Source organism: Microcaecilia unicolor, chromosome 10 (assembly GCF_901765095.1).
Source record: "Microcaecilia unicolor chromosome 10, aMicUni1.1, whole genome shotgun sequence".
Lineage (NCBI taxonomy): Eukaryota > Metazoa > Chordata > Amphibia > Gymnophiona > Siphonopidae > Microcaecilia > Microcaecilia unicolor.
In genome coordinates this window covers 91,906,993-91,918,260 of record NC_044040.1, presented here as the reverse complement: position 1 = coordinate 91,918,260, position 11,268 = coordinate 91,906,993, and the positions used below count along the sequence as shown (strand labels likewise).

At 41.8% G+C, this 11,268-nt stretch overlaps 1 protein-coding gene across 1 annotated transcript in view; it reads left to right on the top strand.

Annotated features, from left to right (window-relative positions):
* The first annotated feature begins 2,369 nt into the window (after window positions 1–2,369).
* Window positions 2,370–11,268, top strand: part of SSBP1 (single stranded DNA binding protein 1) — a 145,004-nt gene continuing 136,105 nt past the window's right edge. Inside the window, exon 1 of the mRNA XM_030215619.1 lies at window positions 2,370–2,582. The gene's annotated coding sequence lies outside the window, so the exon portion shown is untranslated. The remainder of the gene's footprint in view (window positions 2,583–11,268) is intronic.

Genomic DNA, 11,268 nt, shown 5'->3' with positions numbered 1-11,268 from the left:
ATCCTGAATCCTGATCCAGCCAAGCCTGTTTGAGAATCCTGAATCCTGTTTGAGAATCCTGTTCCAGCCAAGCCTGTTTGAGAATCCTGATCCAGCCAAGCCTGTTTGAGAATCCTGAATCCTGTTTGAGAATCTTGAATCCTGTTCCAGCCAAGCCTGTTCGAGAATCTTGAATCCTGTTTCAGCCAAGCCTGTTCGAGAATCCTGAATCCTGTTTGAGAATCCTGAATCCTGTTCCAGCCAAGCCTGTTCGAGAATTCTGAATCCTGTTCCTGCCTTGTTTATTGTCTCGCTTCTGTTATTCTTGTTGTCTAGCTCCTACCCTGTCTTGCTGTCTAGGTGTGCTTTGTCTTGTCTCTTTCAGTCTAGTCCTGTCCGGATCCAGTCCTTGCCTTGTCCTGCCCTTTTGTGGACCATTTTAATCTACTTCTGTGTTTTGCCTTGTCTTGCATTTCTGGGTCCCAGTCTTAATCCAGTTCCGAGACTTGCCTTGTCCTGTCTGGGTTCCAGTTCTGGCCCTTTGCCTTCTTTTCCTAGCCTCATCTTGATCCTGTTCTTGTGTGGTCCATTATGTTTAGTTACCTCTGTGATGCCTTGTTGAGTCTGTTAGTTTATCCTAGTCCAGTCTATTCTGATTCCTGCCTGTGCCAGTCCAGGTGATTTGTCTGCCAAAGCTCTGGCTTTGGTCCAAGGGCTCACCATTCCTGACAGTTGTGACAGTTATATTTAGAAACACGCCAGCCTAACAGTTCCTAAACTACAATACAGCAAGCAGCACACTATTAGCCGTCACGTTCACACAAAGATAATAATTTTCAGTGGAAAATACATCTGTTGGCTGCCTGTTATGTGAATAATCCATCACGATTTTATTATTCCTACCAAGTATTACATATTTTGGGCATTTGCCTAAAACTTTGACTGGACAGACCGTACAGGTCTTTATCTGCCGTAACCTATGTGTTACTATGTTACTATGGTCTTAATTCATTTATCCAGACCTTACGTACACATGGTATTGCTTTGTAAACCCAAAGGCAACACCTAAGGGTGGCTTGATCGATTGATTTATTTGGATTTTGCTCACACCTTTTCCAGTAGTAGCTCAAGGTGAGTTACATTCAGGTACCCTGAGTGTTTTTCCTGTCCCTGGAGGGATCACAATCTAATTTTGTACTTGAGGCAATGGAAGATTAAGTGACTTTGAACAATTAGGTATTAACTGTGTTTTGTCTGACTTTTTAAAGAGGAATGAAAAAATAAAATTTGGATTTATTCTGTTGAAGCTGACTTTTGCAATGTGTGTATGGATACCTGTTCTGGTGTGTGCATGTGATAATGTTTGCATAAGTGTCTATACTTATGGCTATGATTTCTGAACATGTGGCATCATTAAAGGACAGACTTTTAAATGCCAGGTTGGGTATATATGCTAATCTCCACATTGTTAAATGTTTCAGACATATCCATCGACTTGCTCCCATGATGTTATTATAATCCAGAAAGAAGGGATAACAGTTTTCAGTTTTGGAACAGTATAAGTCATCACTAGAACAAAATATCAGAAAACCAATGGAGCCCATTTAGTTATGTTTCAACAAATGAGAGATGTGCATGAAAGCAAATATTTATTTTTTATTATTTTGACTTATAAAACCACTTGTCCCTGAAACATGCTCCAAACAGAATAATCCATTTGTGAATCTAAAATGTAAACTTTTACAAAAGAAATGAAATTAACATGTGACTCCATGTGCCCCAATAAGAGTTTAATTTTACTTCCATTTAATTTCAATATATTTCATCTTTATAACACCTCATTTTCCACTGAACATAATTAACTTTTCCCCGTTTACTAAGCCCTTCCCTTATTATTCAATACCCCCTGCGAAGAAGTAGCAATTAAAAAAAAAGGCAACTGCATGCCACAAAACAAAAAGCATAAGTTCCCATATGCCATCTTTTTCTTTTGATGTAGGCATAGGAAAAAAAAGATGTTAAATGCTCCCAGGTTTCAACGTAAGTATTATTATTTTTTAAAATTGTACTTAAAAATAGTAAGTCTTATTGCTAAGTGCCTGATACACATATCATGATGTCTGTATTGGTTGCTCTTTACTAGGTGAAAACATCTCTGCACGAATACATGCTGTATTTTGGGTAAATGGGGATGCCAGCTGCGCGGAGTAGAAGGAAAGGGAGTTTAGCTTTTTTTCCGTTTTACACCCGACAGTTCTCTCAATCTCAATCTAACCTCTCACAGCCCCGGCAGAAAGCATGTGCGGCTGCGCTGAATCAATGCAGCGAGGAGGAGGCGGTACCTATTTCCATCAAACCCCGTTTTCTGGTTGTCGGTTCATTCTTTTCTGACGCAATTTCCTGTTTCCGAAAAGGCGGGATACATATACCTCAGAGAGCTCAGGGAGAGAAGTGCTGCTGTGCTGTGTTATAGGAGACGGGGCATCGGAGACGGAACGATCTCAGGTACAAATTTGACCGGAGGAGTTTGAGGGGAGGTGCCGGGATCGCGGACAAGTTAGAGGGTGATCTGTTCCCGGATCTCCGAATCTGTGTGAGGAAAGGTACTTGGCGTGCAAGAGTGTGAGTGCAACCGAATGCGTGTGACTTGTATATTTACTGAAATGTAATAATTATAGTCCCTACAAAAAGTCAGAAAATATGCTTATGATTTTTGCCAGGTGCAAAGTAAAGTTAGTTACAGGGGTTATATATTAAAAAAAAGAAAAGAAAACAGCAGCATTGGATTGTAACCTGAGATAGGGTATGTATTGTATGTTTATTTGAATAAATCAAGTTTTTTCACAAATAATAAAATTATTCTTTAAGTATAATAATTTAACTTTTTTGTATATTTAGATTTATTATTTATAACCCGCCCTTATCCAGGGAGAGGTAGAAAAATATATAAATCATACAGACCTAAAAACACAGCAAAATATTACAAATTCAAATCTATTTCATAGGCCATGAGCAGGCAGTAAGAAGGTCTCAAGCACAACCGTAAACTTAACCAGCAGTAACATAAAAAGCCAGTGCCTTCAGTTAAACGCCAACAAATGGGTTTCATGTTTCAGTCCAGTTGGTAATTTAATTCCAGAGGCCCAGCAATCGAAAAAAGTGCCTTTTTTGGTCACATCCAAACGAAGTGGTTCAAAGCAGGCGACTGAATTTCCAGCATTCATTGACTGCAGCTGTCACCTTGGTAAATGCTGCTGAATAGCATTCTTTGAATACACAGTAGTGTCATGAAACAAAACTCGGTGAACTGACACCAGTAATTTGAATTTCACCCTAAATGCATCTGGTAGCCATCTCAATCGCTTTAAGTAAGTTGAAATGTGGTCCTATTTCAACAAACCAAAAACTAGGCATACTGCTGAATTCTGCACGATTTGCAAAGATTGAACACAAGTTGCAGGTAACCCCAAATAGACAATGTTACAATAGTCCAGGCCAGCCAACACAATGGTCTCCACCACCCTCACAAAGTCCCCACTTGAAGCAACCGATGCAGTCTGTTCAAAAGAAGTAACTTGAAAAATGAAGTTCGAATCGGGTGCAGAATCTGTGGCCGAAAAGAAAATCCAGAGTCTTAACAATACTCCCAGAGTCCTCACCTTAGTCGATACCCTTACAGAGATACCTGACAGAGACAAACTCCAGAAATACAGATGAAGCATCAACAGTCACAAAAAGCAATTCTGTCTTATTTACATTCAACTTCAGTCGAATCCTTTGCAACCACAACAGAACTTCTGCAAACACGTTCTGCATTCCAGTACCTAAAAAAACAATTCACAGTGTGAACTAGGAATGAAACAGTCACATCACCCAAATTTCTCAGCAACATTGGTGAACATATCACCCACTGCCCTTGTAGGTCGACATTTATTTAAAAAATTGTCTCATAGCCCTACCTTCTACAGATGAGAAATTCCCCACCAAATCTTTAATTCTAGAAAATGAGCCCACAATATTTTTAATCTTCTGATTAAAATAATGCACATGGTCATCTGGCGAAAAACGTGAGTCACAGGCATCTACAACACTATTTTGTGTAAGTAACCAAACAACTGAAGAAAACTTTAGGACACTTGAGCGACTCCCTAATTTGCCTCTGATAATGTGATCGCCTCCACTCTGTTTTCCTCAACTCCTGTCTGACCTGCCTCATACCAGGGGGCAACCAAGATTCAACTGACCTTTCCACGGGGCATTCCTTCACTATCTTCATTGAGGTAATCTGTTTTAAAGCTTTTACCAAAGTCCCGTCCCAATACTGAAGCAAAACCTCCTTATCCAATACTGAGGTATCTCCCAATAATGGAGCCCATACATCCCATAGTAGGGCAGAATCAACCCCATGGGTACACCATGTTAACACCTAAGGGCTCAACACCCATTTTCCTCTTGAATAGTACTTTCAATTCAATTAAAAAATGATCTGTCCAGGCCATCAGGGTAACAGCAATTCAAGCTTCTGTAGCCAACTGACAAAATAAAAACACTAAATTCAGAATATGGCCATCCTGATGAGTCACCTGTTGTAGAACGTGCTGAAAAGAAAATGCAGCCAAAGTATCAAACAAAATATGTGACACAATATCACCTGGAGAAATCAGGAGATTAAATTCCTCCAAATTCAGCAGCATAGGCAAATTCACAGAAAATTCTAACAATCTTGCCAATATGGAAGAGCAATCCACATTGTAATAACGCGGTAGACAGTAAATGAAGCACATGGAACAAAACGGTCTACTCAAAAACAACACATCCACACTATGTCTGATACCTCAAACCAAAGTTCTGTCGCAACCAACATATCCAAATCACATTGCTGAATCAAATCTTATTAATATTACCTTATTTCTCACTGACCAGGCATTAATTAAAGCAAGTTTCAACATATAAGAAAATAATGCCTGACCATATTTCAGTGGCATGTTCTTCAACGCACTTTAACCACTCCCCCTCCTACCCTTCCATTTAAATGGCAATGGCCGGCACCACCCCTCCGGCACACCGTGTCTCTGGAGTCTGCCTCTGGCTCTTCACCCCACACACCCCATGACTTCACTAGGGGGGGGGGGGAGAGCGCTCTCCCAGTGCATTAAGTTTTGGGCTTAAAGGGCTATAGTACTGGATTTTATCATGCAGCAAGCTCTCAAAACTAATATTGCATCAAGAACCCTTTGTTTCCTTGTGGATCCTTGGACTGTGAATGGGGTGGAGCTCGACTCCATCATTGGAATGCTGGATAACCTACTATTTGGAAGCAGGGTGTTGTCAGCAGCCGAGAGTGTTACATAAAGACCCTGAATAGATACTCAGTAACATGACTGTAATAACGCGGTTAGAGGTCCACGGGGGTTATAAGAGTACAGACTCCCGGTGGATTTTCTGAGTTTTTGTATGTTATTGTCTGTATTTCTGGGTCACTGGGTGGCTGCAGACCTGCGACAGAGGGATGACCACATGACAAGCCCTAGTGTAGAGGATGGATGAGGGTAGGGTGGGATAGTTGGGGTGGTAGGGGGGGATAAAATGGGGGAAATTGTTTTGATGGTGTTGGCTGTGTTGACTTTGAGAATTGTTTGTTGTCTTATTCATTCTGTTTGATTTTATGCTGTACACCATCAATAAAAACGATTGAAAAAAACCCCCCAAACTAATATATCTATGTATCTGTATACTTCTATATCTATATCTATATCTATATCTATATCTACATCTATATCTATCTATCTATCTATCTATCTATCTATCTATATATATATATATATATATATATATATATATATATTGTGAACTTTCAGATGTTGAAAACATTCTTGATGAGTAAGTAATAATCTATGTCCTTTGGCATGATTTAATAATCTATGCTTAGTGTTAACCTTTCATTGTTAGTCGATACTACTACTATTTGACATTTCTAAAGCGCTACTAGGGTTACAATACTGCTTATAAGCCACTTTGAACCTGAACCAGTCTGGGATAGTGTGGAATATAAATAAAATAAAAATAAATTAACCTGTTTATTATAATTACTGTGTATTAACTGGCTAACACAGAGTTAACGTGGGACCACTTATGGTCTTGCTAAGTGCATATGTGTTAATGTGGAAGCACGTAATGATGCCGTAAGTGGTCCTGTGTCAACTCTGCACTAGCCACATTGTACACAGTAATTGTAACACACTAGCTGGCTAACGCTTCCATTCTTTCTGGCAGGAAAATTCATTTACTTGTGGTTTAATACGCTGAAACTGGCAAGCTATCACAAAACCCCTTAATGCAGTCAAGCAGTAGCCTGTTTCTGCGTATTAACGATGTGTTAAGTGCTTAATGCCCTTTAGTAAAAGGATCCCATAATTCAGAAGAGGATTTCAGCACCCTTGCTGATTATGAAATGTGAATGGACGGCACTTACTGTAAATCTATGTGGCGGTGATAGGAGTTGTGTATTAGAAGTAGAATCAGGAATGCCCTGAAGAAAACCACACACTTCTTTGTGAAATATTCTGAAAGACTATTAAAGTGTATACGTCATCTTTCTGCAACAAGTGACTTACAAAGCTACCCAGTAATAAATAGCATAAAGAGGAACAGAACCAAGATTTACAGTACATCCCAATTTAATTAGAACAATATTTTATCAAAAGCAGAAAAATATTGAAGTAGAGACTTACTGACCTGAACATGTATACCCTGGAGGAAAGGACAAAGAGGGGTGATATTTATTTATTTATTGTGAACATTTATATCCCGCATAATCCCACCAAGGCAGGCTCTATGTGGCTTACAATGTTTCATGAAAAGTACAACATAATAGTACTAGTGCAAAGCAGAGAATAAAGTAGATGACTGGAAGAGAGGGAAAACAGCAGGGGAAGGAAGGCGGAGATGCAGAAGGTCAAGTAGCTGAGGAGAATGATCGATCACATAGGTAGGTCTTTAGGGATTTCATGAATAGACTGTGATTGGTAGTCTCTTTTAACGTTGATGGCCAGGGCCGTGCCAAGGGTCTCTGGTGCCCCCCTGCAGACTATCAGTTGGTGCCCCCCCCCCCCCGTCTCGCTTCTTCATTAGATGTTTCTCCATTGCTACCTGTCTTTCCTTTAGACTGAAAACTACAGGCCCTGCCAGACCTGACAAAAGGGTCTACCACACCCTTCAATGTCAAGCATATACTAGAAAACTGTAAATTAGCTTACACAGGAAAGCAGTTTAAAAAAAATAAACACAATTCCTGCTGTTTCTTAACACTGCTCTCCAGAGAAAGCACTGCCTTTATAAAGAGGCTTTTCAGTGGGACTTAACCTATTAAAAACTATTAGCATAATTAGGAATGGCCAGCCCTTGTAACTGCAGTGACCTAAGCTTTGATTATGCATGTTCCTGTCTTTGTTACAGTGGGGGGGGTGTGGGTCGGGTCTCTTCATCTCATTTACACAGTCTGACCTCCCTGGCTCACTGGGAGCCCAGTCTCTTGGAGACTGCTATACATTGCAAAATAAGATAGCAGATGTAAATTCTCAAAGTGGACATATTCCAAACACTAAAATGAAAATAAAACGATTTTTTTCTACCTTTGTTGGCTGGTGACTTTCTTTTTCTGATCATGCTGGCCCAGTATCTGATACTGTTGCTGGTATCTGTCCTCTTAACTCTGTTTCCAGGGCTTCCTTTCCACTGTATGTATCCCTCATTGATAAGTCTCTGACTCTAAAGTTTAGCAATTTCATTAAAGCAAAATGTATTTTCAAATATCACAAACTCTCCCTATCCAAGCAGAATGTTTTATATAAAAACAAACACACAAAAAAAGCAATCAGATTTTTACTTACCAGCTATTCTACACTATACGTCAGCTAAACTTCCTTTTTGAACCTCAGCCAATTAAATGGATTTTAGCTGTAGCTATGATAAATATGTACACATCATTGCAGTCATGCCCTCCTCTCAGTGTACATGCTCAAAAAACAAAAACTTTGAACCACTTACAGATAACAATTACACTATTTATTTTTTATTTCTCCCCAGTCTCACTTGCACACCTGCCGCCAAACCTGTTCTCTTTAATTTAATTTGAATCCAGCTCACCCTAAATGAAAGTTGTTCACACACCAAAGCCATAAATAGCTGCTGGTTATACTCTTTGAAGCAGCTTTAGCAGAGCAGCGTGTCTGTCTCAGCACTGCTGGGCTACCTTCACTTCCTGATGCGAGAAGGGCAGGGGAGAGAGGAGAATCACAACTTCAGGTAAAAGATTTTGCAAGTGAGTGGCGCCCTCTAGAGGTCGGCGCCCCCCTGCGTTGCTTACCTCGCTTACCGTGTCCGCACGGCCCTGTTGATGGCAGAGTGTTCCAATAACGGGAACACTGAAAGCAAAATGAAGAGGCAAAGAGCAGCTTGCATCTTAAGTTCCTGCAGTTAGGAAAGTGGAGATTGAGATAGGTGTGGGACGACTTCTCGGAATTTCTAGGCGGGAGGTCGATCAGGCTGAACATATAGGCTGGAGCGTCCCCGTATACAATCTTGTGGGTAAGAGCACAGACTTTGAATTCAATCCGTTCTTTGATCGGGAGCCAGTGGAGCTTCTCACGAAGGGGCGTTGCTGCCTCAAATCGAAAGTTGCAAAATAGCAGCCTCGCCGCCGTGTTCTGCGCTGTCTGGAGTTTCTTAAGGGCGTGCTCCTTACAACCAGTGTAAATTCCATTGCAGTAGTCGAAATGCAAGACGAGGGAATGGATTAGTGTCCTGAATAGGGCAAATGGTAGGTACTGCTTGATACGCCTAAGGGACCTCATGGAAAGGAACATTCGCGTCGTAATTGACGAGACTTGAAGCTCAAGAGTCAAATGGGGATCCAGAATGATCCCAAGGAGTTTCAAACTTGCTGCGACAGGAATGGAGAAGTTCTGCGCAGTAACCGTGCCCGGTATAGACTTGTTGAACTGGGAGGAGAGGATGAGGCACTGTGTTTTTTCCTGATTAAGCTTAAACTTAAATGTGTTAGCTCAATTGACCATGATGGCGAGACTGTTCTGAATGTCTGCTGAGATTTTGGCTATGGAAGACCGGAAGGGGATGTAGATAGTCACAACGTCAGCATAGATGTAGGGATTCAGGCCATGGTTGTGAAGGGCCATTGCTAGAGGTATCATCATGATGTTGAACAGGGTAGGCGAAAGGGGTGAACCTTGAGGAACCCCACAACGAGATCTCCAGGATGGTGAAATAGAGGACAGGACTTTGACCCGATAGGATCAGCAAGACAGAAATTCCAGAAACCAATCCAAGACAGTACCTCCAACACCATTTTCAGCTAGTAACATAAGGAGGAGATTGTGGTCAACCATGTCTGCTCGACATATCAAATTGAAGAAGTAAGATTTTTTTTTTTCCAAAAGACAGCTTCTTTCTAAAGTTGGACAGGAGAGTAACCAGTACTGTCTCGGTACTGTGGTGAGGTCGGAATCCAGATTGGGAAGCATGAAGAATCGAAAATTTGTCCAAATAATCAGCAAGCTGAGTATTCACCAAGCTTTCCATAGTCTTGACAAGCAATTGGATTGTAGCAACAGGGCGATAGTTATTAATACTAGGCGCTCACTTCGGATCCTTCGGGATTGGTGTCAGGAGAATATGGCCGTGATCAACGGGGAAACGCCTGTGCTGGAACATGTAGTTAAGATAGGAAGTAAATTCAGCAACAAAACATTCCGGCGCCGATTGCAGCAGGTAGTTAGGGCAGCTATCCAGCTTGCAGTGCGTACGTGAAAATTTGTGAAGGGCCAGAGAGACCCTCTTGGTGGTGACTGGCTCAAAGGTGGACCAATGACGGTCAGATGGGCAAGGGCCATGTGCTGGCGCAAGGCCTTGAAGGAAGTCAGCAGCACTAGAGGAGCTTAGAGGAAGTGAGTTCCGAAGTAGAAGGATTTTTTCCCTGAAATGGTTGGTCAGCTGGATCGCTGATGGCATGCCCTCACTTGGTGAAGTAACGGGTGATGTCAAGTAAGGAATCCAGCTGACGGTAGAGCTTCCGTGCATCCAACATAACTGTTTGAATTTTTTTTCTGGTAGTTTGTTGTTTTAGTGCTTTAAGGTCAAGAGTAAACCAAGCTTTAGATTTGCAGCAGAAGGAGGATTTAAGTTGCAAAGGTACAGTCTGTCTAAGATGCATTGACACTGGTTCTCCCAACGAGTGAGGTAATCAAAGGAGTCTGCGTTTGTATGCCAGGCACACCCATAAATTTGCTCTCAAAATGATTTGAGGTCAACTTCCCCTCTTGTATAGTAAGTGGTAGGTTCTTCAGAAAGTGGATGGCTATTCTTTCGCCAGCGGACTGCATTATATACATACATTACATTATATAGACGTTCAAATATTTGAAAGGTATTAATCCACAAACAAGCCTCAGCGTCTCGGGAACAAGGCGGAGAGAAGCTTAATTTGTACAAGGCAGCGCCTCAGCGTCTCAGGAACAAGGTGGAGAGAAGCTTAACTGGAACAAGGCAGCATCTTGGCGTCTTGGGGAAAAAGGCAGAGCCTCAACATATCAGGAATGTGTTGGGAACAAGCCAGAAGACATGAAGACACCAGCACTCTAGTTCAGGGAGATTAAATGCCCTGCTAAAAAGACGCCATTTGCTGCGTTAGACATGCAACTCATTGGGGCTGGGGGGAATAGCAGAGGCGGGCCTACGCTAACCCTGTGAATTCCTGGGCGCTTCTCTCAGCACCTGGTGTCAGCGAGTGGTATCAACCCTGTAGTCACGGTAGGACCATGACCAGCACCCCCTCCTTTAGGAGCTCTCTTACCCCGGTTCTGGGGTTTTGGTTTGTGAAGAAACAAGCGATGGAAGCGCCTCAAAAGAACTGGTGAATGAACTTGTGCAGCTGGTTCCCTTGAGTTGTCTTTGGTTCCAAAACCTTTCCAGGCTTAGGAATTGGAGTTGGCACCTGGCCTGACTTCTTTAGGGCCACAAGTTTAAGCAAGGATACATGGGAGTTGGCACCTGGTCTGACTTTTTTAGGGCCACAAGTTTAAGCAAGGATACATGGGAGTTGGCACCTGGTCTGACTTTTTTAGGGCCACAAGTTTAAGCAAGGATACATGGAAGGTATTATGTATCCGTAAGTTAGCAGTTAACTTTAGTGACAGAGTTAACTTTGTGCAGTACTGGATAAGGACCAATGAACCGAGGGGCAAACCGGGCAGATGGAGGTTGTTGGGTGGACAA